The 22,777-nt window shown below is 45.1% G+C and overlaps 5 non-coding genes and 1 pseudogene across 5 annotated transcripts; all 6 read right to left on the minus strand.

The window, feature by feature from the left end:
• Positions 1 to 1,974: 1,974 nt before the first annotated feature.
• Positions 1,975 to 2,168, minus strand: LOC130321062 (U2 spliceosomal RNA). Its single transcript, XR_008866857.1, has one exon. It is a non-coding gene; the product is annotated as a U2 spliceosomal RNA (small nuclear RNA).
• Positions 2,169 to 9,125: 6,957 nt separating this feature from the next.
• LOC130321041 (U2 spliceosomal RNA) lies at positions 9,126 to 9,311 on the minus strand. The gene has a single exon (XR_008866842.1). It is a non-coding gene; the product is annotated as a U2 spliceosomal RNA (small nuclear RNA).
• A 5,389-nt stretch (positions 9,312 to 14,700) lies between these two features.
• On the minus strand, positions 14,701 to 14,918 carry LOC130321079 (U2 spliceosomal RNA; annotated as a pseudogene).
• A 2,089-nt stretch (positions 14,919 to 17,007) lies between these two features.
• Positions 17,008 to 17,198, minus strand: LOC130320969 (U2 spliceosomal RNA). Its single transcript, XR_008866777.1, has one exon. It is a non-coding gene; the product is annotated as a U2 spliceosomal RNA (small nuclear RNA).
• A 2,088-nt stretch (positions 17,199 to 19,286) lies between these two features.
• Positions 19,287 to 19,477, minus strand: LOC130320970 (U2 spliceosomal RNA). Its single transcript, XR_008866778.1, has one exon. It is a non-coding gene; the product is annotated as a U2 spliceosomal RNA (small nuclear RNA).
• Positions 19,478 to 21,582: 2,105 nt separating this feature from the next.
• LOC130320971 (U2 spliceosomal RNA) lies at positions 21,583 to 21,773 on the minus strand. Its single transcript, XR_008866779.1, has one exon. It is a non-coding gene; the product is annotated as a U2 spliceosomal RNA (small nuclear RNA).
• Positions 21,774 to 22,777: the final 1,004 nt, after the last annotated feature.

The following is a 22,777-nucleotide window of genomic DNA, read 5'->3' on the forward strand; positions in this document are numbered from 1 at the left end:
GAACCTAAACCCATACCATTATTGCTAAGCAGCAAGACAGGGGCCCATTGCACTCCCACGGGGCCTTTTTAAATGCAATCCATAACCCGGATTTGCCAGGAACCCTTCTTACTCCTCCTACTTGCATGTGACACTGGGCTTAGGATCTGCATAGGAAACACACACACAAGCACACACCTACCTTTGTTGCCTGCAGATGCCTCCTTGGCTGTCCCCAAACGGTATCAAACCAACACCCACGGGAAGCTGTAAGCATAGAGGACATGCCTGCACCCCATTGGACTTACCTGTGTGGGTTAAATCCGGGTTATTTGACAACCTATGGCGGTGATGGTTCTGCTCAGGCAGAGCAGTGCTGATGCTCCTCATAAAGCTGTCGCTGCTGTGAAGGTTCTAGGTGACATCACAAATCCCTTTGGTTACATACACAACAAAGCTGGGTTGTTGTTGTTTACACTCTGCAAGGCCTGTGGAAGTGAGTGACATCATAGCACTGTAGTTCTGAGGGTTCAAGATGGATGCAACAATCTCCTGTTGCTTCTATGAAGGCCGTAATAGACGACATCACCAAACAGCTCCATAGTCACATACACAGCAAAGGAGAGATGTTGTTTACACCTAGTGATGTCAGTGGTATTGAGTGACATCACAGCACAGTGCTAAGGCTCCTGGGCCTGGACACAGCAGCGGCTGCAATATCTCAACGGAGAATACGTTTATATCTATGTGTGTGTGTGCGCATATATATATATATATATATATATATATATATATATATATATATATATATATATATATATATTTCTCCGCCGAAATCACTTTTAAACCCATTTCCACCTTTTTTTCCCTTCTCTTCCTCTTACTTTTTTTTCACGTTTTTTTACGTTTTTCTCCTTTTCGCCTCTTTTCTGGGCGTATTATTCTTCTTTTTCTTCTTTTTTTTCGTCTAATGCATACCCCATCAGTGCAGCAATGCTTATTCAATACCGCCAGCAGATGGAGACACTGGGGGATAATTTTCTAAGGATTTATACTGATTTTTCCTGTCTGAATTTGTCGCACAGAAAGTTGCAGGCCAAATATGTGTGACATTTCTGCGACTTTAGCTTCTAGAGCATTTTTACAACATTATACATAGGTGCTGAATACATAAAAAGCGACTGTTCAGCGACAGACAAGTCGCATCGGCTGAAAGTAGGCCAGAATGTCAGTCCATGTTGGAGCAGGTTTAGATACAGTCTAAAGCATAGATCTCAAAGTCTGTGCACAGAATTTAGCAAGGGCCTCGCACCTTCTGATGCATCAGGTAGGTGCACAATAGCATAGCCTAACCCTCTGTACTTTGGTCTATATTGATGCGGGACATAGACAGCCAGCTGATGACCAATCCATTAGTGCAATGGATGGCTGGAAGCATTTGTCTTTGCCTTTGCAATACCACAGAAGCAATGCATGGTCAATGTACAGCAATGACACACCTGTGTGAACAGCCAGGAGACCCCCCCCCCCCCCCCCCCATGTTATGTTACATAGTTACATAGTTAGTACGGTCGAAAAAAGACATATGTCCATCACGTTCAACCAGGGAATTAAGGGGTAGGGGTGTGGCGCGATATTGGGGAAGGGATGAGATTTTATATTTCTTCATAAGCATTAATCTTATTTTGTCAATTAGGAACATTCAGCACCCACCCGCTATCAAGGCAGCTGCCTATCATGTCATGCCCTACCTGCACAGGTGTGCTGGCTACTCAAATGATCCAATTAAGGAGGCCATTTAGTCAGCAGCAGCAGAAGTCCTGTGCCTGGACGCTCCAACAGGGGCCAGACACAAGCAGAAGCAGCAGAAGCAGCAGCAGCACCACCTTTTGTTTTTTGGCTGCAGCAGCAGCAAGGCCCACAGGGCTGGCTAGCTGGCTAGCCAGCAAGCAGGTAGCAATGAAAGTAGGAATCTTTCTTTTTAACCCTGTAAGGGGGTGGTGCACTGTACCCGAAGATACTGCCATATCGGGTCAATGCATAGGGCGACGGAAGCAAGCTTCGAAATCGGCCCCCGTTCTCAAAAATCCATTTAATATATGGTCCCCAGATAGGGGACGTATCAGATATTAAACTGATAAGAACAGATTTTTTTTTTTTTTTTTTTTTTTTTTTTTTTTATAAACCTTCAGGTTTAGACTAAACACCACTTAGATAACGCGTCATTTTTGACTCATGGTGAAGTCTAACTCATCATTAGGTCATTCTTTATTTGTTCAAAGCAAATTCAAAACAAATTCAAATACCATCACCATTACACCCTTACAACATGTCTCCACTTCAAAAATTTCCATATCCCCTCTGCATCTATTTCACCTAATTTCTTTTTATCACGTAAATAAACGGTGTACAACCTTTCCAGAATCATTCTTAAACTTCCTTCCACAGTCACATCTTTTCTCTTAAACACATATAAATTTCTAACATCCCACAAGACTTCCTTCACAATCGCCAATAACACAAACAACACCCTTTCATTCTTTCTTCCAATCATACTAAGACCAAACATCACAACCTCATATGACAACCTATTTATCCCAGTCAACTCCTTACACAACGGACCTATCCCTCTCCATACATTCTGAGCCATGTCACAATTCCAAATCACATGCATCACACTTTCAACCCCACTACAATCTTCCCTCGGACATATTTCACTCCTTCCAATTCCTCTATTCCTTTGGAACTCTCTTACTGGTAGGGCTCCATGCAAACACTGCCATCCTATCTCTCTCTGTCTATTTGATATTCCATCTGTCATTAAACTCTTCCACACCTTAGACACATCCTGGCCTCTTACCATATTAATCGGACACTCCACCTCACTTGCGGCGACATACCCAAACACATTCTTCTTACTTTCAAACAACTCCTTTCTCACACCAATCAACCTATAACTCTCCAAAAACTTTTCCACATACAAATACCAACTCGGGCACACAAACGCATAAGGCACTCTCAAATCTCTCTCCAGCCAACCTAATTTGCATAACACACGCCCACCTAAATATCTCAACATACATGCAAAATTCTTTTCTCCTCTCATCATCCTTCTAACCGCAAACACCACATTCACCCCCAAATACACATCTAGATTTGGAAATCCCATTCCACCCTTACTACCATCCTTCATCACAACTTCTCTCCTCACTCTTTCCACTTTTGTACCCCAAAAAAACACAAACAAAATTCTTTTTAACTTCCTTAAAACCATATAACTTGGCGGAAACACTATTGCCACATACAATAAAATAGGCAATATTACACTTTTCACAACCAGCACTTTCCCAACCATAGACAAATCTCTCAACCTCCAAAGACTCAATTTTTTGGACACTCTCTTCTCCACATCATCCCAACTTTCTCTCCCATCCAATCTTTCATCCATTTTAACACCTAAAACCTGAATACCACCTTCAATATTCTTCATACCCACATCCTCACTTCCTTGCATACTACCAAAACATTTATACTCACTTTTGTCCCAATTCACCTTAAACCCAGACGCTCCACAAAACAATCCAACTAGTAACTTTGCCCTTCTCATAACAGCCACAGACTCTCCCAAAATACACACATCATCCATGTAGGCCAAAACTTTGACTTCTCTCCCACCACTCCCTGGAATTTTTAACCCTTTAACACACTTATCCCGCCGCAACATCTCTAATAATGGCTCCATAGCACATATAAAAGCCATAGGGGACAACGGACAACCCTGCCTTACACCAGAACATACTTTCACCTTCTCAGACATCCAACCATTTATCAAAACCTTACTATATACTCCATCATACAGCATCCTTACAACATTTACAAAATCACCCGGGAATCCCATTCTCACTAATACTCTAAACAAAAACCTATGTGACAGACGATCAAACGCCTTTTCAAAATCTATCGACATCACTCTAACCTCCTGTTTCCTACTCATACTATCCCATAACAAATCTCTCAACAAACACAAATTTTCATTTATTCTTCTACCAGGCACTCCACACACTTGTTCTTCTCCAATCACCTGCTCAACCACATCTCTCATCCTATTTGTAATTATTTTAGCAAACACCTTATAATCTACATTCAACAAAGTTATCGGCCTCCAATTCCTCACATCATTCACATCACCTTTCTTATAAATCAACACAACCACTCCACTCTTCATACTTTCCACCATTCTCTCATTCCTCCACATATACCTATACACTTCCACCAAATCATCCTTCACAACATCCCAAATCCAAGCATAAAATTCAACAGGCAACCCATCCTCTCCAGGCGTTTTATTTCTTGACATACTATCCACAGTCCTCTTCACTTCCTCCTCTCCAATCTCTCTCATCAGAGTCCCATATTCACTACCATCCACCCTCTTATCAAGCACTCTCAACACTTCATCCTGCAAGTCCTCTTCACAATCTTTTACCGCATACAACTCTTCATAAAAATTTTTAACCACTCCCAACACAGCTTTACCTTTAACCAGACAGCCATCATCATACACTCTTACCATATCCTCTCTCTTCCCAATAACTTTTTTAAAGAAATATCTCGAACATTTCTCATCTTTCTCTAACTTATCAAGTTTTGCTTGATACATCAACTCTTTACCTTTCTCATTCAACCAATTTTTTAGATCACTCTTCACAACCTCAATCTGCTCACCCACACTCCAGCCATACTTCTTTAACTTATTGAGAAACACCAATCTTTTATTCAACCATTCATACTTCTTCTTCCTCCCAGCATTCCGCTTATATCCCTCTCTTTTAAAGAAAACTTTTGTTTGACCCTTAACCCATTCCCACCAACACAATATATCAGGAAAATCATTCTTTTTCTTACACCAACCCCTATACTTATTAACATATCTATCATACACTCCTTCCACTTCCAACAATTTAACATTTAATTTCCATACACCCCTCCCACTCACACAATCTGCATCCAATACTAACTCACAACACACATACTCATGATCTGAATATCCTACTTTTTCTTGCATATAATTCTTACATAACACACCCTTAGACACAAAACACATATCAAGTCTGGAACTATGACTTCCACTATCAGAATAATATGTATCTAACAAAGGACACACTCCACACGCTTCAGCCACATCCTTTAACTTAAAGTCACACACCATACTTTTAAGAATATTCCCAGATACATCCACATTCCCCTCAATTTCACAGTTGAAATCCCCCACCCACACCAAAGGTATTTTACCTGGCAGAAACCTCTTAATTACCTCCAACAACCCCACCCGCTCCTCCCTCCTTACCGGCGCATACACATTTATCAACCTAAATTTAACCCCCTGCACCTTAACCTCCACCATGATACACCTCCCCTCCTCTATTACCACATAACTACAAACTTCAAACTTAAAGCTCTTAAAAAGCACCCCTACCCCATCATTCCTGCTATGCCCAGACACCGACCAAACAGCAGGACCATAAGCCCATTCTCCCTTCCCCGGAATATCATTTAGCCCACATTCCTGCAAACAAATAATGTCCGCTTTTTTCCCTGCCAAGTCCTCCAAAATTACTGTCCTTCTGACTTTACTTCTAAAGACTCTAACATTTATAGAACCGACTAAAAAAGACATACCACCATCTTAACAACCCTAAGGAAGAATTTGACAGAAAAGAAGAAAGTTATTTAGGTAGCTTTCCTCAGCGGTGTGGGAGAAGCTTCTCCCGCAGAGCACGCATCCATGTCGCTCTCAGATAGCGGTTGATACCGATTGTCCGTAGCCACCAGCGTCGACTCCATCTGTCCACCAGAAAGCTTCCTGGCCGTCTTCTTGGGGGGACGAAAAAGATCAAAGTCATCCTCTCTCTCTCTATGTCTCTCCTCACGGTCTTCACCCTCAGAAGAAGACCACTCTTCAATTTGCGGCGACTCCTCAGCCGGGGGACTGGGAGCATCCTCAATCTCCCCTTCTTCCACTTGCACCGCCATTTGCTCCTCCTCCACCACCACTTGCTCTTCAACCACCTTCACTTGCTCCTCTACCACCACACGACTCTGTACCTCTCCAATAATCACGCTCTCTCTTGCAGGAACCACTGCAGCCGCAGCTGCAGCTGCCCTCCTCCTCTCCACCATTTCCTCTTCCATTCTCCTCTCCTCCTCCCTCCTCTTCAACACTGGACAGTTCTTGTACACATGGCCAGCTTCCCCACATAGGTCACAGGTCCTCGGGTGTGGACATGCACCCGCCTCATGCCCCGGTTGCTTACAGTTCCTGCATTTCTTACTGCCAGGGCAGGCCTCCTTCACATGTCCAAACAATAGACAATTTCTACAGAAAGATGGCTGTCCGTAGTAATAGAGATAACCTCTGAAACCAGCAATGGTAAAGTTCGCCGGAGGGTGCTTAACGCCTCCAATGCAATCTCCATCAAGCCGCAACTTCACAAAGAACTTATACGTGCCATTAAATACACCAATGCTGCTTGTCTGCTTAGTACCACCAGCAATAGACTCACAATAGATGCTCAAGAAGTTCTTAATCATAGAGACATCAACAAACGGATTGTACATGTGGATAAACAAAGTCTTTGTCCCCATTTCAAAAAGGGGATAAAAGGACACATCCCGCAAAACCTCACTTCCACTGTTCCGTTTTAAGCACTCATAAAAGTTCTGGCAGTCAGCATCATATAAGAAGGACACGTCATAAATACCTTGGCGCTTGTTCTCCTGGACACAAAAGAGGTCGCTCAAGGAAAATCCTGCCAGTCGCTCCACAATGGTATGGCCGATGTATTCAATGCTGTTTCTTAGACGATCCGTGGTTAGCACCTTGATGCGTACGGTCTTCTCCACTGCAGACATGTTGGATCCAGCCATCTTTCCAAATCTGTCGGTAACGAGTACCACAGTCTTGATCACCTACGCAGCTAGTCGCGGCGCAGTTCACTCGCACCCTCAGCGCCGACCGAGGCAATAAACCCCGATCTTAGCCAAAAGGCCGAGAAGCGATAACCGTGAAAGGGGCGGGCCCAACAAGGTCCCCTTCATGGGCACTATCACTGCTTGCTGTCAGGGAGGCTGCCAGACAATTTTCCATGCACACTCTGGGCTGGGGGGCAGTCAACCACCAGTACACACAGCAGAACCTAAACCCATACCATTATTGCTAAGCAGCAAGACAGGGGCCCATTGCACTCCCACGGGGCCTTTTTAAATGCAATCCATAACCCGGATTTGCCAGGAACCCTTCTTACTCCTCCTACTTGCATGTGACACTGGGCTTAGGATCTGCATAGGAAACACACACACAAGCACACACCTACCTTTGTTGCCTGCAGATGCCTCCTTGGCTGTCCCCAAACGGTATCAAACCAACACCCACGGGAAGCTGTAAGCATAGAGGACATGCCTGCACCCCATTGGACTTACCTGTGTGGGTTAAATCCGGGTTATTTGACAACCTATGGCGGTGATGGTTCTGCTCAGGCAGAGCAGTGCTGATGCTCCTCATAAAGCTGTCGCTGCTGTGAAGGTTCTAGGTGACATCACAAATCCCTTTGGTTACATACACAACAAAGCTGGGTTGTTGTTGTTTACACTCTGCAAGGCCTGTGGAAGTGAGTGACATCATAGCACTGTAGTTCTGAGGGTTCAAGATGGATGCAACAATCTCCTGTTGCTTCTATGAAGGCCGTAATAGACGACATCACCAAACAGCTCCATAGTCACATACACAGCAAAGGAGAGATGTTGTTTACACCTAGTGATGTCAGTGGTATTGAGTGACATCACAGCACAGTGCTAAGGCTCCTGGGCCTGGACACAGCAGCGGCTGCAATATCTCAACGGAGAATACGTTTATATCTATGTGTGTGTGTGCGCATATATATATATATATATATATATATATATATATATATATATTTCTCCGCCGAAATCACTTTTAAACCCATTTCCACCTTTTTTTCCCTTCTCTTCCTCTTACTTTTTTTTCACGTTTTTTTACGTTTTTCTCCTTTTCGCCTCTTTTCTGGGCGTATTATTCTTCTTTTTCTTCTTTTTTTTCGTCTAATGCATACCCCATCAGTGCAGCAATGCTTATTCAATACCGCCAGCAGATGGAGACACTGGGGGATAATTTTCTAAGGATTTATACTGATTTTTCCTGTCTGAATTTGTCGCACAGAAAGTTGCAGGCCAAATATGTGTGACATTTCTGCGACTTTAGCTTCTAGAGCATTTTTACAACATTATACATAGGTGCTGAATACATAAAAAGCGACTGTTCAGCGACAGACAAGTCGCATCGGCTGAAAGTAGGCCAGAATGTCAGTCCATGTTGGAGCAGGTTTAGATACAGTCTAAAGCATAGATCTCAAAGTCTGTGCACAGAATTTAGCAAGGGCCTCGCACCTTCTGATGCATCAGGTAGGTGCACAATAGCATAGCCTAACCCTCTGTACTTTGGTCTATATTGATGCGGGACATAGACAGCCAGCTGATGACCAATCCATTAGTGCAATGGATGGCTGGAAGCATTTGTCTTTGCCTTTGCAATACCACAGAAGCAATGCATGGTCAATGTACAGCAATGACACACCTGTGTGAACAGCCAGGAGACCCCCCCCCCCCCCCCCCCATGTTATGTTACATAGTTACATAGTTAGTACGGTCGAAAAAAGACATATGTCCATCACGTTCAACCAGGGAATTAAGGGGTAGGGGTGTGGCGCGATATTGGGGAAGGGATGAGATTTTATATTTCTTCATAAGCATTAATCTTATTTTGTCAATTAGGAACATTCAGCACCCACCCGCTATCAAGGCAGCTGCCTATCATGTCATGCCCTACCTGCACAGGTGTGCTGGCTACTCAAATGATCCAATTAAGGAGGCCATTTAGTCAGCAGCAGCAGAAGTCCTGTGCCTGGACGCTCCAACAGGGGCCAGACACAAGCAGAAGCAGCAGAAGCAGCAGCAGCACCACCTTTTGTTTTTTGGCTGCAGCAGCAGCAAGGCCCACAGGGCTGGCTAGCTGGCTAGCCAGCAAGCAGGTAGCAATGAAAGTAGGAATCTTTCTTTTTAACCCTGTAAGGGGGTGGTGCACTGTACCCGAAGATACTGCCATATCGGGTCAATGCATAGGGCGACGGAAGCAAGCTTCGAAATCGGCCCCCGTTCTCAAAAATCCATTTAATATATGGTCCCCAGATAGGGGACGTATCAGATATTAAACTGATAAGAACAGATAAGGTTTCAACAAAATTTTATTGAATAAATAAGAAACCATACAAAATTTAAAATGCAAAATAATAAAAGGTTCACAAAAGTTTTAAAATACAAATAATAAAACCAGTAATAAAAGGAGAAAAAATAAAAATGGCAGGATAAAACATTATACAAATGTCATAAAAACTGATTATACTGTTATTTCGTTCCATAGAGGCAGACACCACATGGATGCTGCCTCGCTGGCCCCCAACTGTTTCTTGTCTCTTAGGTAATAGATGTACATCTCACTCAGGGCCAGCTTTATACAGTTTTTAACATCAATAAAATCATGTTTAAAAAGTAAGATGTTCCTAACTTTCCAGATGGCATTTTTAAAACAATTAATAATCATCCAGCAGATCATCTGCTGTTTAAAATTGGGGCAGTTAAAAAGACCGTAAAAGACACATTCGTGATTAAAATGTTTTAGGCCGCAGGCCCACTTCAAAAGTGGGCCTACCTTCCTCCAAAGCTCCCGTGCAAAAGGGCAGTTCCAAAATATGTGCAGCACCGTTTCGTCCACTCCGCAGCCATCTCTCGGGCACTTGGCTCTCGCCACCAGTCCTCGCCTGTGCTGGAACTCACGAGTAGGGAGGCACTGGTGGACGATTGCCCAGGCAAGATCCCTGTGTACATTCGCCAGAAACTTCCCGTACACGTTCCGCCATACCTTTTTGGATCTTGCCTGTGTGAAATTGGACACTGCCAGGGTAACCTCACTCCGCCTGAGGACCTTTGATACCTTTCTCTGGTCCCCCAGTATGTCAGGCTCCAAATCTTGGAGACCTAGGAGCCTGACTGTCTTTTCCAACACCACATAATGTTTTGGGGGACACAGAAGCACCGGAGCGTTCAGAGGGATGCGCAACCATCTTTTAAAAACCATGCCCGCAGCGTACCTTAAAAAGCAGCTAAAAATGCCATCGGATTTAATAATTTTAAAACAGAAACAGAAATACTTTATGTAAAAGAAAGTAAAAAGGTTAGGAACATCTTTCCCGCCATTATCTTTACTTTTGTACATAAAATCACGCTTTAATTTCTCCATTTTTGAACCCCATAAAAAAGAAAAAACAATTCTAGTTACTTTTTTAATGTATAAAATAGATGGAGGAAATACCATGGCAATGTATAGCATAATAGGGAGTAAAACCATCTTTATTATTAAAATCTTCCCCTCCATGGTAAGGTTTCTAAGATTCCACATTAAAATCTTCTTCTCCATCTTAGCTATAGCTGAATCCCAGTTAGGGCTCCCATCATTGACCTGGTTAAAAACAATACCTAAAACTTTAATTTGATCCTGTTGCATTGTGACTCCTGGGGTGATGGATGAATCCCAGGAGCCAATATAAAAACAGTCACATTTATCTGTGTTTAGCTTAAAACCAGAGACCTCGCAGAAATAGCTGGTGTTCCTCAATGCCCCCCTCATGGATGGAGAGTCCGGGCACAGTATGGTGACATCATCCATGTACCCCAACACCTTTAGATGGGTCCCTCCTCCACCAGGTATCGGTACGCCTCTTACTACCCGGTCTTTTCTGAGGAGGGCCATCAGTGGTTCGATTGCGCAAATAAAAAGGAGTGGGGACAGGGGGCAGCCCTGTTTGACACCTGATAAAAGAGGAACACCGCTGGTTAAAAAGCCATTAACAGAGACTTGACTAAAACAGGATCGGTATAAAAGCATGATTCGGCTTAAAATCGTTTCAGGCACTGCCATCTTTTTAAGAACTAAAAACAGGTATTCATGGGAGACCCTATCAAAGGCTTTTTCAAAGTCTAAGGATAAAATTGCTACAGTTTGATTTCTATCCTTAAAATACCATAAAACATCTCTTAAAATATTTAGGGATTCAGCTATAGACCTTCCAGGTACCCCACAAACCTGATTTGGGTGAATTAATTTATGAATAAAAGGTTTAAAACGGACAGCTAATAACTTGGCTAAAACTTTATAATCGACATTTAAAAGTGTGATGGGGCGCCAATTTTTTAGCATATCCTTTTCACCCTTTTTAAAAAGTAATGATACAATCCCCCTCCTCCAGGAAGGGGGAAGTTCATTAACAATAAAAGTTTCTTTATACAATAAAACCATATCATCCTTTAAAATATCCCAAAAAGCTAAATAAAATTCGATGGGTAAACCATCTTCCCCAGGGGCCTTCCCACTAGAAAAACTTTTAAAAACAAATAAAAGTTCATCTAAGTTAAGATCACGGGATAAAACCTCCTGGTCTAAAACATCTAGCTTAAAATCAAGGGAATTAAGAACATGTTCTAAAAAGGATGGATTAAGATCTTTCTTATTAAAAAGAAGCTGGTAGAAGTTAAAAACTGCATCTAACATGCCTTTTGGAGTGGATTCACCCTCAAGGTTTTGGATGATATCCCTCCTATTCATCACTTTTTTTAAAAAGAAACGGGAACATTTCTCGCCCTCCTCCAGGTGCTGCACATGTGAGTTAAAAATGATTTGTTTCCCTTTCTTTTCTATGGCATGTTTTATTTCAGTTTTAAGGTTTAAAATATCATTTTCTACATCCATACCAGCTTCTTTCAATTTAAAAAGTACATTTAAACGCATGTTAAGAACATAAAACCACTGTTTTTCCATTTTTGCCTTCTTCTTACCTGCTTTGATAAAAAAAAATCTGATTTTAGATTTGGTGCCCTCCCACCAGTGCAGCATAGGCTCGTGGGGTTTTCTTTGTGATTGCCAGCATTGGTAGGTCCGCACAAACTCCTCTTTTATCTCAGGGTCCTCTAGGAGTGTGGTGTTTAATCTCCAGAGGCCCCTTTTTGCTTTTTGCTCCCCCTCTAGCTCCAGGCCCACCAAGAGGAGCTTATGATCAGAGAAGATATTCTGCTCGAGCGTGCATTTCAGGGGTTTAAAAGCTCTAGAGGAAAAAATAAAATCGATTCTGGAGCTCACTCTTCCATTGGACCATGTGGCGCCTGGGTCCTCCGGCAAGAGATCCTTCCAGCAATCTTTCAAATTAAAATCATCAATAAAATTTTTAAGCAGGTAAGAAGTGCGGTCTTTACGATTAATATCCCCACCCTGCCGGTGTTCCCCATCACGTATGCAGTTAAAATCACCTCCCACCAGCAGGGGGGAAGACCCAACACAAAACAGTGGTAAAATTTCAAATAGTTCTGCCCGCTCCTGTTTATCAGGAGGGGCATACACATTTAAAACACGAATTAAAAGTCCATTAAAATATAGATGAATTAAAAGAGCTCTGCCAGGCACAATCTCAGTTACTGTATGAATAGAAAAGGACTGGCCTCGGCAGAGCAGCCCAACACCCACAGAACGACAGTCATTTGCACCGGACCATATGGATGGGCCCAGCTTCCAGTCTTCTTTTAAGTCTTTATAGTCCATTTTACTAGGGATTCCACATTCTTGTAGCAGGCAAAGGTCAAAGTCACATGTCTCTAGATAAGAAAATAAAGCAGCCCTGCGATCAGGGCTCTTTAAGGACCTCACATTGAGTGAGGCAATTTTTACAGGGATAGGCATAGTTTATGGAGAGTCCGTGCTTGGAGAATCAAAGTCAATAATAAGCTGCGTACCGTCATCCCCCGCCTGCGGGGTCATCAGCTCCTTGATGTTCTGAGGGTCGGAGCTTGAGATCGATGATGCCCCGACCCTGAGCTCGCTCTCGTCCGAACTACGGCACGCCGCTTTCCTTTGAATGTCTTCCTCTTCTTCTTCTCTTTGTCTTTTAAATGTCACACTGCTGTCCATATCCTCTGTGTTGCTCTCACTCGATGTAATCTCTGGCCCCCGGCTGATGGATCTGCGTCTTCTTTCATCATTTGACGACTGGAACTGCTGCACAGGGGCCTGTGAGGCCTCTTTTCCGGAACCTTTGCCGCTACCTTGGGAAGTTTTCATCGCTTGTTCCCCAGCAAGCGTTGCTGAGGACTGTTGCTCCAACTTCCCCATCGATCGACGATGGCCAGTTTTACCCACCGGGTCCACTGCTGGCGGGGCAGCAAACCCTGGTTTGGCGCCACTTGTCTTCTTGGCCCTGTCCTGTATAGGCGGAGTAACAGGACCGGGCTCAGACCTGGCCACCTGGCTCCCCTTCCGGCGGGCTTTCACCGGGGCCTCTTCGTCCGGAGCAGGGCGACCCTGGGCCAAGCCAGTACCTGGCTTATGCTGCAATTTTGGGTCCACTTTTGCCCCCACCGAGGCCCGTCGGCTGCCACCCGCCACAGGTGAGCCCCCTTCAGAAGTTTCGGCGGGCTCTTGAGCCAGGTAGGAAGTCGATCGACGTCTTTCAATTTCCCGGGCAGTAAACTCGATCACCCGCCCGGGCTTCGTGGAATCCTTATGGCCTCCCCCTAGCACTACCACCGGTGGGCCCCCCGATGGAGCACCAGAGGTCTTGGGCCTGGACCCATCAGTACCTGCCATCTGGGGTTTGGGCATCTTAAAAAAGGACGTCTTTTGTCCTGTCCCCTCTTTGGGTGGGCCCAGCCTTGACCCACCCATCGTAGTTTTTGCTTTATGGGGACAGGAATTAAAATCGTGATTTTCCTCTCCGCAGAGGTTGCACCTTATCGTATGGCTACATCTTGAGGCTATGTGACCTTCTTGGCCACACCTATTGCAGCGAATCACACGCTCCGCGCCACAGGTCTCCTGGGTGTGGCCAAACCTCAAGCAATTTCGGCAATACATAGGCATTTGAGGATAGAACAGGAAGCCCCGAACTCTCCCGATGGCAAAATTTGGGGGCGGATGGCAAAGACCCCCAATACCACCGGGATCCTTACGGAGCTTGACCCAGAACTTCCTCTTGCCGTTCCAGAACCGCACGGAGTTCAAGATTTTGTTTGCGAATCGCACCTCTTCGCAGTATCGCCGAAGAAAAGTGGCTATATCCTCCGTGGTCACATGAGGGCTGTGCATAGCCACCACCAACGGTATATGTTCCTCACCATAGAGGAACTGGAACGAAAGACCGTCGAGTCGATCGTCCCTCTGGTCCGCACCAGACAAGGTTGCATAGATGTTATCGCAACACGCCGTGGCCGTGAAGGTGACGGTATACAGGCCACGGCTTTCCTGGTCATTTAGACACAGGATGTCCTCCCTATTGAGGCGGAAGTAGTCAAGAAGAATCACCTCCGCAATGAAGCGGAGGTTCTTCAACTGACGATGGCTCTCCGACACCTCTATGCGGATGGTATTTCGCATCGACATTTCCCCAGAGGGGAAAGCCCAGGAGAACGGCATCTTCCACACCCAGGGACTAAGCCCCTTCCCCAATAGCAGCAGGGGCTCGGAATCCCGCTATAAAAGCGGAACCCTTACCCAAGGCAGAGGTCGGGGGTACCCTAGGTGCTTCCGAAGCTACAGGTAACGCTCAACGTACCGAAAATGCCTTCTGAGACACAAGGTCCCAGAGACAGGGGGATCGCAACCCGTTGTCCGTGGACTAAGCCCGCTCCCCAATAGCAGCAAGGGGGTGAAGTCCCTCCGTAAGGAGAGACAATCCCCCAAGGCCGAGAAGCGGGGTACCACAGACACCTTCCGACCAGACCAAATGCAGATACTACACTTGATCTTAGCCAAAAGGCCGAGAAGCGATAACCGTGAAAGGGGCGGGCCCAACAAGGTCCCCTTCATGGGCACTATCACTGCTTGCTGTCAGGGAGGCTGCCAGACAATTTTCCATGCACACTCTGGGCTGGGGGGCAGTCAACCACCAGTACACACAGCAGAACCTAAACCCATACCATTATTGCTAAGCAGCAAGACAGGGGCCCATTGCACTCCCACGGGGCCTTTTTAAATGCAATCCATAACCCGGATTTGCCAGGAACCCTTCTTACTCCTCCTACTTGCATGTGACACTGGGCTTAGGATCTGCATAAGAAACACACACACAAGCACACACCTACCTTTGTTGCCTGCAGATGCCTCCTTGGCTGTCCCCAAACGGTATCAAACCAACACCCACGGGAAGCTGTAAGCATAGAGGACATGCCTGCACCCCATTGGACTTACCTGTGTGGGTTAAATCCGGGTTATTTGACAACCTATGGCGGTGATGGTTCTGCTCAGGCAGAGCAGTGCTGATGCTCCTCATAAAGCTGTCGCTGCTGTGAAGGTTCTAGGTGACATCACAAATCCCTTTGGTTACATACACAACAAAGCTGGGTTGTTGTTGTTTACACTCTGCAAGGCCTGTGGAAGTGAGTGACATCATAGCACTGTAGTTCTGAGGGTTCAAGATGGATGCAACAATCTCCTGTTGCTTCTATGAAGGCCGTAATAGACGACATCACCAAACAGCTCCATAGTCACATACACAGCAAAGGAGAGATGTTGTTTACACCTAGTGATGTCAGTGGTATTGAGTGACATCACAGCACAGTGCTAAGGCTCCTGGGCCTGGACACAGCAGCGGCTGCAATATCTCAACGGAGAATACGTTTATATCTATGTGTGTGTGTGCGCATATATATATATATATATATATATATATATATATATATATATATTTCTCCGCCGAAATCACTTTTAAACCCATTTCCACCTTTTTTTCCCTTCTCTTCCTCTTACTTTTTTTTCACGTTTTTTTACGTTTTTCTCCTTTTCGCCTCTTTTCTGGGCGTATTATTCTTCTTTTTCTTCTTTTTTTTCGTCTAATGCATACCCCATCAGTGCAGCAATGCTTATTCAATACCGCCAGCAGATGGAGACACTGGGGGATAATTTTCTAAGGATTTATACTGATTTTTCCTGTCTGAATTTGTCGCACAGAAAGTTGCAGGCCAAATATGTGTGACATTTCTGCGACTTTAGCTTCTAGAGCATTTTTACAACATTATACATAGGTGCTGAATACATAAAAAGCGACTGTTCAGCGACAGACAAGTCGCATCGGCTGAAAGTAGGCCAGAATGTCAGTCCATGTTGGAGCAGGTTTAGATACAGTCTAAAGCATAGATCTCAAAGTCTGTGCACAGAATTTAGCAAGGGCCTCGCACCTTCTGATGCATCAGGTAGGTGCACAATAGCATAGCCTAACCCTCTGTACTTTGGTCTATATTGATGCGGGACATAGACAGCCAGCTGATGACCAATCCATTAGTGCAATGGATGGCTGGAAGCATTTGTCTTTGCCTTTGCAATACCACAGAAGCAATGCATGGTCAATGTACAGCAATGACACACCTGTGTGAACAGCCAGGAGACCCCCCCCCCCCCCCCCATGTTATGTTACATAGTTACATAGTTAGTACGGTCGAAAAAAGACATATGTCCATCACGTTCAACCAGGGAATTAAGGGGTAGGGGTGTGGCGCGATATTGGGGAAGGGATGAGATTTTATATTTCTTCATAAGCATTAATCTTATTTTGTCAATTAGGAACATTCAGCACCCACCCGCTATCAAGGCAGCTGCCTATCATGTCATGCCCTACCTGCACAGGTGTGCTGGCTACTCAAATGATCCAATTAAGGAGGCCATTTAGTCAGCAGCAGCAGAAGTCCTGTGCCTGGACGCTCCAACAGGGGCCAGACACAAGCAGAAGCAGCAGAAGCAGCAGCAGCACCACCTTTTGTTTTTTGGCTGCAGCAGCAGCAGCAAGGCCCACAGGGCTGGCTAGCTGGCTAGCCAGCAAGCAGGTAGCAATGAAAGTAGGAATCTTTCTTTTTAACCCTGTAAGGGGGTGGTGCACTGTACCCGAAGATACTGCCATATCGGGTCAATGCATAGGGCGACGGAAGCAAGCTTCGAAATCGGCCCCCGTTCTCAAAAATCCATTTAATATATGGTCCCCAGATAGGGGACGTATCAGATATTAAACTGATAAGAACAGATACTACACTTGATCTTAGCCAAAAGGCCGAGAAGCGATAACCGTGAAAGGGGCGGGCCCAACAAGGTCCCCTTCATGGGCACTATCACTGCTTGCTGTCAGGGAGGCTGCCAGACAATTTTCCATGCACACTCTGGGCTGGGGGGCAGTCAACCACCAGTACACACAGCAGAACCTAAACCCATACCATTATTGCTAAGCAGCAAGACAGGGGCCCATTGCACTCCCACGGGGCCTTTTTAAATGCAATCCATAACCCGGATTTGCCAGGAACCCTTCTTACTCCTCCTACTTGCATGTGACACTGGGCTTAGGATCTGCATAAGAAACACACACACAAGCACACACCTACCTTTGTTGCCTGCAGATGCCTCCTTGGCTGTCCCCAAACGGTATCAAACCAACACCCACGGGAAGCTGTAAGCATAGAGGACATGCCTGCACCCCATTGGACTTACCTGTGTGGGTTAAATCCGGGTTATTTGACAACCTATGGCGGTGATGGTTCTGCTCAGGCAGAGCAGTGCTGATGCTCCTCATAAAGCTGTCGCTGCTGTGAAGGTTCTAGGTGACATCACAAATCCCTTTGGTTACATACACAACAAAGCTGGGTTGTTGTTGTTTACACTCTGCAAGGCCTGTGGAAGTGAGTGACATCATAGCACTGTAGTTCTGAGGGTTCAAGATGGATGCAACAATCTCCTGTTGCTTCTATGAAGGCCGTAATAGACGACATCACCAAACAGCTCCATAGTCACATACACAGCAAAGGAGAGATGTTGTTTACACCTAGTGATGTCAGTGGTATTGAGTGACATCACAGCACAGTGCTAAGGCTCCTGGGCCTGGACACAGCAGCGGCTGCAATATCTCAACGGAGAATACGTTTATATCTATGTGTGTGTGTGCGCATATATATATATATATATATATATATATATATATATATATATATATTTCTCCGCCGAAATCACTTTTAAACCCATTTCCACCTTTTTTTCCCTTCTCTTCCTCTTACTTTTTTTTCACGTTTTTTTACGTTTTTCTCCTTTTCGCCTCTTTTCTGGGCGTATTATTCTTCTTTTTCTTCTTTTTTTTCGTCTAATGCATACCCCATCAGTGCAGCAATGCTTATTCAATACCGCCAGCAGATGGAGACACTGGGGGATAATTTTCTAAGGATTTATACTGATTTTTCCTGTCTGAATTTGTCGCACAGAAAGTTGCAGGCCAAATATGTGTGACATTTCTGCGACTTTAGCTTCTAGAGCATTTTTACAACATTATACATAGGTGCTGAATACATAAAAAGCGACTGTTCAGCGACAGACAAGTCGCATCGGCTGAAAGTAGGCCAGAATGTCAGTCCATGTTGGAGCAGGTTTAGATACAGTCTAAAGCATAGATCTCAAAGTCTGTGCACAGAATTTAGCAAGGGCCTCGCACCTTCTGATGCATCAGGTAGGTGCACAATAGCATAGCCTAACCCTCTGTACTTTGGTCTATATTGATGCGGGACATAGACAGCCAGCTGATGACCAATCCATTAGTGCAATGGATGGCTGGAAGCATTTGTCTTTGCCTTTGCAATACCACAGAAGCAATGCATGGTCAATGTACAGCAATGACACACCTGTGTGAACAGCCAGGAGACCCCCCCCCCCCCCCCCATGTTATGTTACATAGTTACATAGTTAGTACGGTCGAAAAAAGACATATGTCCATCACGTTCAACCAGGGAATTAAGGGGTAGGGGTGTGGCGCGATATTGGGGAAGGGATGAGATTTTATATTTCTTCATAAGCATTAATCTTATTTTGTCAATTAGGAACATTCAGCACCCACCCGCTATCAAGGCAGCTGCCTATCATGTCATGCCCTACCTGCACAGGTGTGCTGGCTACTCAAATGATCCAATTAAGGAGGCCATTTAGTCAGCAGCAGCAGAAGTCCTGTGCCTGGACGCTCCAACAGGGGCCAGACACAAGCAGAAGCAGCAGAAGCAGCAGCAGCACCACCTTTTGTTTTTTGGCTGCAGCAGCAGCAAGGCCCACAGGGCTGGCTAGCTGGCTAGCCAGCAAGCAGGTAGCAATGAAAGTAGGAATCTTTCTTTTTAACCCTGTAAGGGGGTGGTGCACTGTACCCGAAGATACTGCCATATCGGGTCAATGCATAGGGCGACGGAAGCAAGCTTCGAAATCGGCCCCCGTTCTCAAAAATCCATTTAATATATGGTCCCCAGATAGGGGACGTATCAGATATTAAACTGATAAGAACAGATACTACACTTGATCTTAGCCAAAAGGCCGAGAAGCGATAACCGTGAAAGGGGCGGGCCCAACAAGGTCCCCTTCATGGGCACTATCACTGCTTGCTGTCAGGGAGGCTGCCAGACAATTTTCCATGCACACTCTGGGCTGGGGGGCAGTCAACCACCAGTACACACAGCAGAACCTAAACCCATACCATTATTGCTAAGCAGCAAGACAGGGGCCCATTGCACTCCCACGGGGCCTTTTTAAATGCAATCCATAACCCGGATTTGCCAGGAACCCTTCTTACTCCTCCTACTTGCATGTGACACTGGGCTTAGGATCTGCATAAGAAACACACACACAAGCACACACCTACCTTTGTTGCCTGCAGATGCCTCCTTGGCTGTCCCCAAACGGTATCAAACCAACACCCACGGGAAGCTGTAAGCATAGAGGACATGCCTGCACCCCATTGGACTTACCTGTGTGGGTTAAATCCGGGTTATTTGACAACCTATGGCGGTGATGGTTCTGCTCAGGCAGAGCAGTGCTGATGCTCCTCATAAAGCTGTCGCTGCTGTGAAGGTTCTAGGTGACATCACAAATCCCTTTGGTTACATACACAACAAAGCTGGGTTGTTGTTGTTTACACTCTGCAAGGCCTGTGGAAGTGAGTGACATCATAGCACTGTAGTTCTGAGGGTTCAAGATGGATGCAACAATCTCCTGTTGCTTCTATGAAGGCCGTAATAGACGACATCACCAAACAGCTCCATAGTCACATACACAGCAAAGGAGAGATGTTGTTTACACCTAGTGATGTCAGTGGTATTGAGTGACATCACAGCACAGTGCTAAGGCTCCTGGGCCTGGACACAGCAGCGGCTGCAATATCTCAACGGAGAATACGTTTATATCTATGTGTGTGTGTGCGCATATATATATATATATATATATATATATATATATATATATATATATATATATATATATATTCTCCGCCGAAATCACTTTTAAACCCATTTCCACCTTTTTTTCCCTTCTCTTCCTCTTACTTTTTTTTCACGTTTTTTTACGTTTTTCTCCTTTTCGCCTCTTTTCTGGGCGTATTATTCTTCTTTTTCTTCTTTTTTTTCGTCTAATGCATACCCCATCAGTGCAGCAATGCTTATTCAATACCGCCAGCAGATGGAGACACTGGGGGATAATTTTCTAAGGATTTATACTGATTTTTCCTGTCTGAATTTGTCGCACAGAAAGTTGCAGGCCAAATATGTGTGACATTTCTGCGACTTTAGCTTCTAGAGCATTTTTACAACATTATACATAGGTGCTGAATACATAAAAAGCGACTGTTCAGCGACAGACAAGTCGCATCGGCTGAAAGTAGGCCAGAATGTCAGTCCATGTTGGAGCAGGTTTAGATACAGTCTAAAGCATAGATCTCAAAGTCTGTGCACAGAATTTAGCAAGGGCCTCGCACCTTCTGATGCATCAGGTAGGTGCACAATAGCATAGCCTAACCCTCTGTACTTTGGTCTATATTGATGCGGGACATAGACAGCCAGCTGATGACCAATCCATTAGTGCAATGGATGGCTGGAAGCATTTGTCTTTGCCTTTGCAATACCACAGAAGCTATGCATGGTCAATGTACAGCAATGACACACCTGTGTGAACAGCCAGGAGACCCCCCCCCCCCCCCCCCCCCATGTTATGTTACATAGTTACATAGTTAGTACGGTCGAAAAAAGACATATGTCCATCACGTTCAACCAGGGAATTAAGGGGTAGGGGTGTGGCGCGATATTGGGGAAGGGATGAGATTTTATATTTCTTCATAAGCATTAATCTTATTTTGTCAATTAGGAACATTCAGCACCCACCCGCTATCAAGGCAGCTGCCTATCATGTCATGCCCTACCTGCACAGGTGTGCTGGCTACTCAAATGATCCAATTAAGGAGGCCATTTAGTCAGCAGCAGCAGAAGTCCTGTGCCTGGACGCTCCAACAGGGGCCAGACACAAGCAGAAGCAGCAGAAGCAGCAGCAGCACCACCTTTTGTTTTTTGGCTGCAGCAGCAGCAAGGCCCACAGGGCTGGCTAGCTGGCTAGCCAGCAAGCAGGTAGCAATGAAAGTAGGAATCTTTCTTTTTAACCCTGTAAGGGGGTGGTGCACTGTACCCGAAGATACTGCCATATCGGGTCAATGCATAGGGCGACGGAAGCAAGCTTCGAAATCGGCCCCCGTTCTCAAAAATCCATTTAATATATGGTCCCCAGATAGGGGACGTATCAGATATTAAACTGATAAGAACAGATACTACACTTGATCTTAGCCAAAAGGCCGAGAAGCGATAACCGTGAAAGGGGCGGGCCCAACAAGGTCCCCTTCATGGGCACTATCACTGCTTGCTGTCAGGGAGGCTGCCAGACAATTTTCCATGCACACTCTGGGCTGGGGGGCAGTCAACCACCAGTACACACAGCAGAACCTAAACCCATACCATTATTGCTAAGCAGCAAGACAGGGGCCCATTGCACTCCCACGGGGCCTTTTTAAATGCAATCCATAACCCGGATTTGCCAGGAACCCTTCTTACTCCTCCTACTTGCATGTGACACTGGGCTTAGGATCTGCATAGGAAACACACACACAAGCACACACCTACCTTTGTTGCCTGCAGATGCCTCCTTGGCTGTCCCCAAACGGTATCAAACCAACACCCACGGGAAGCTGTAAGCATAGAGGACATGCCTGCACCCCATTGGACTTACCTGTGTGGGTTAAATCCGGGTTATTTGACAACCTATGGCGGTGATGGTTCTGCTCAGGCAGAGCAGTGCTGATGCTCCTCATAAAGCTGTCGCTGCTGTGAAGGTTCTAGGTGACATCACAAATCCCTTTGGTTACATACACAACAAAGCTGGGTTGTTGTTGTTTACACTCTGCAAGGCCTGTGGAAGTGAGTGACATCATAGCACTGTAGTTCTGAGGGTTCAAGATGGATGCAACAATCTCCTGTTGCTTCTATGAAGGCCGTAATAGACGACATCACCAAACAGCTCCATAGTCACATACACAGCAAAGGAGAGATGTTGTTTACACCTAGTGATGTCAGTGGTATTGAGTGACATCACAGCACAGTGCTAAGGCTCCTGGGCCTGGACACAGCAGCGGCTGCAATATCTCAACGGAGAATACGTTTATATCTATGTGTGTGTGTGCGCATATATATATATATATATATATATATATATATATATATATATATATATATATTTCTCCGCCGAAATCACTTTTAAACCCATTTCCACCTTTTTTTCCCTTCTCTTCCTCTTACTTTTTTTTCACGTTTTTTT

This window comes from Hyla sarda, unplaced genomic scaffold, assembly GCF_029499605.1.
Source record: "Hyla sarda isolate aHylSar1 unplaced genomic scaffold, aHylSar1.hap1 scaffold_223, whole genome shotgun sequence".
Lineage (NCBI taxonomy): Eukaryota > Metazoa > Chordata > Amphibia > Anura > Hylidae > Hyla > Hyla sarda.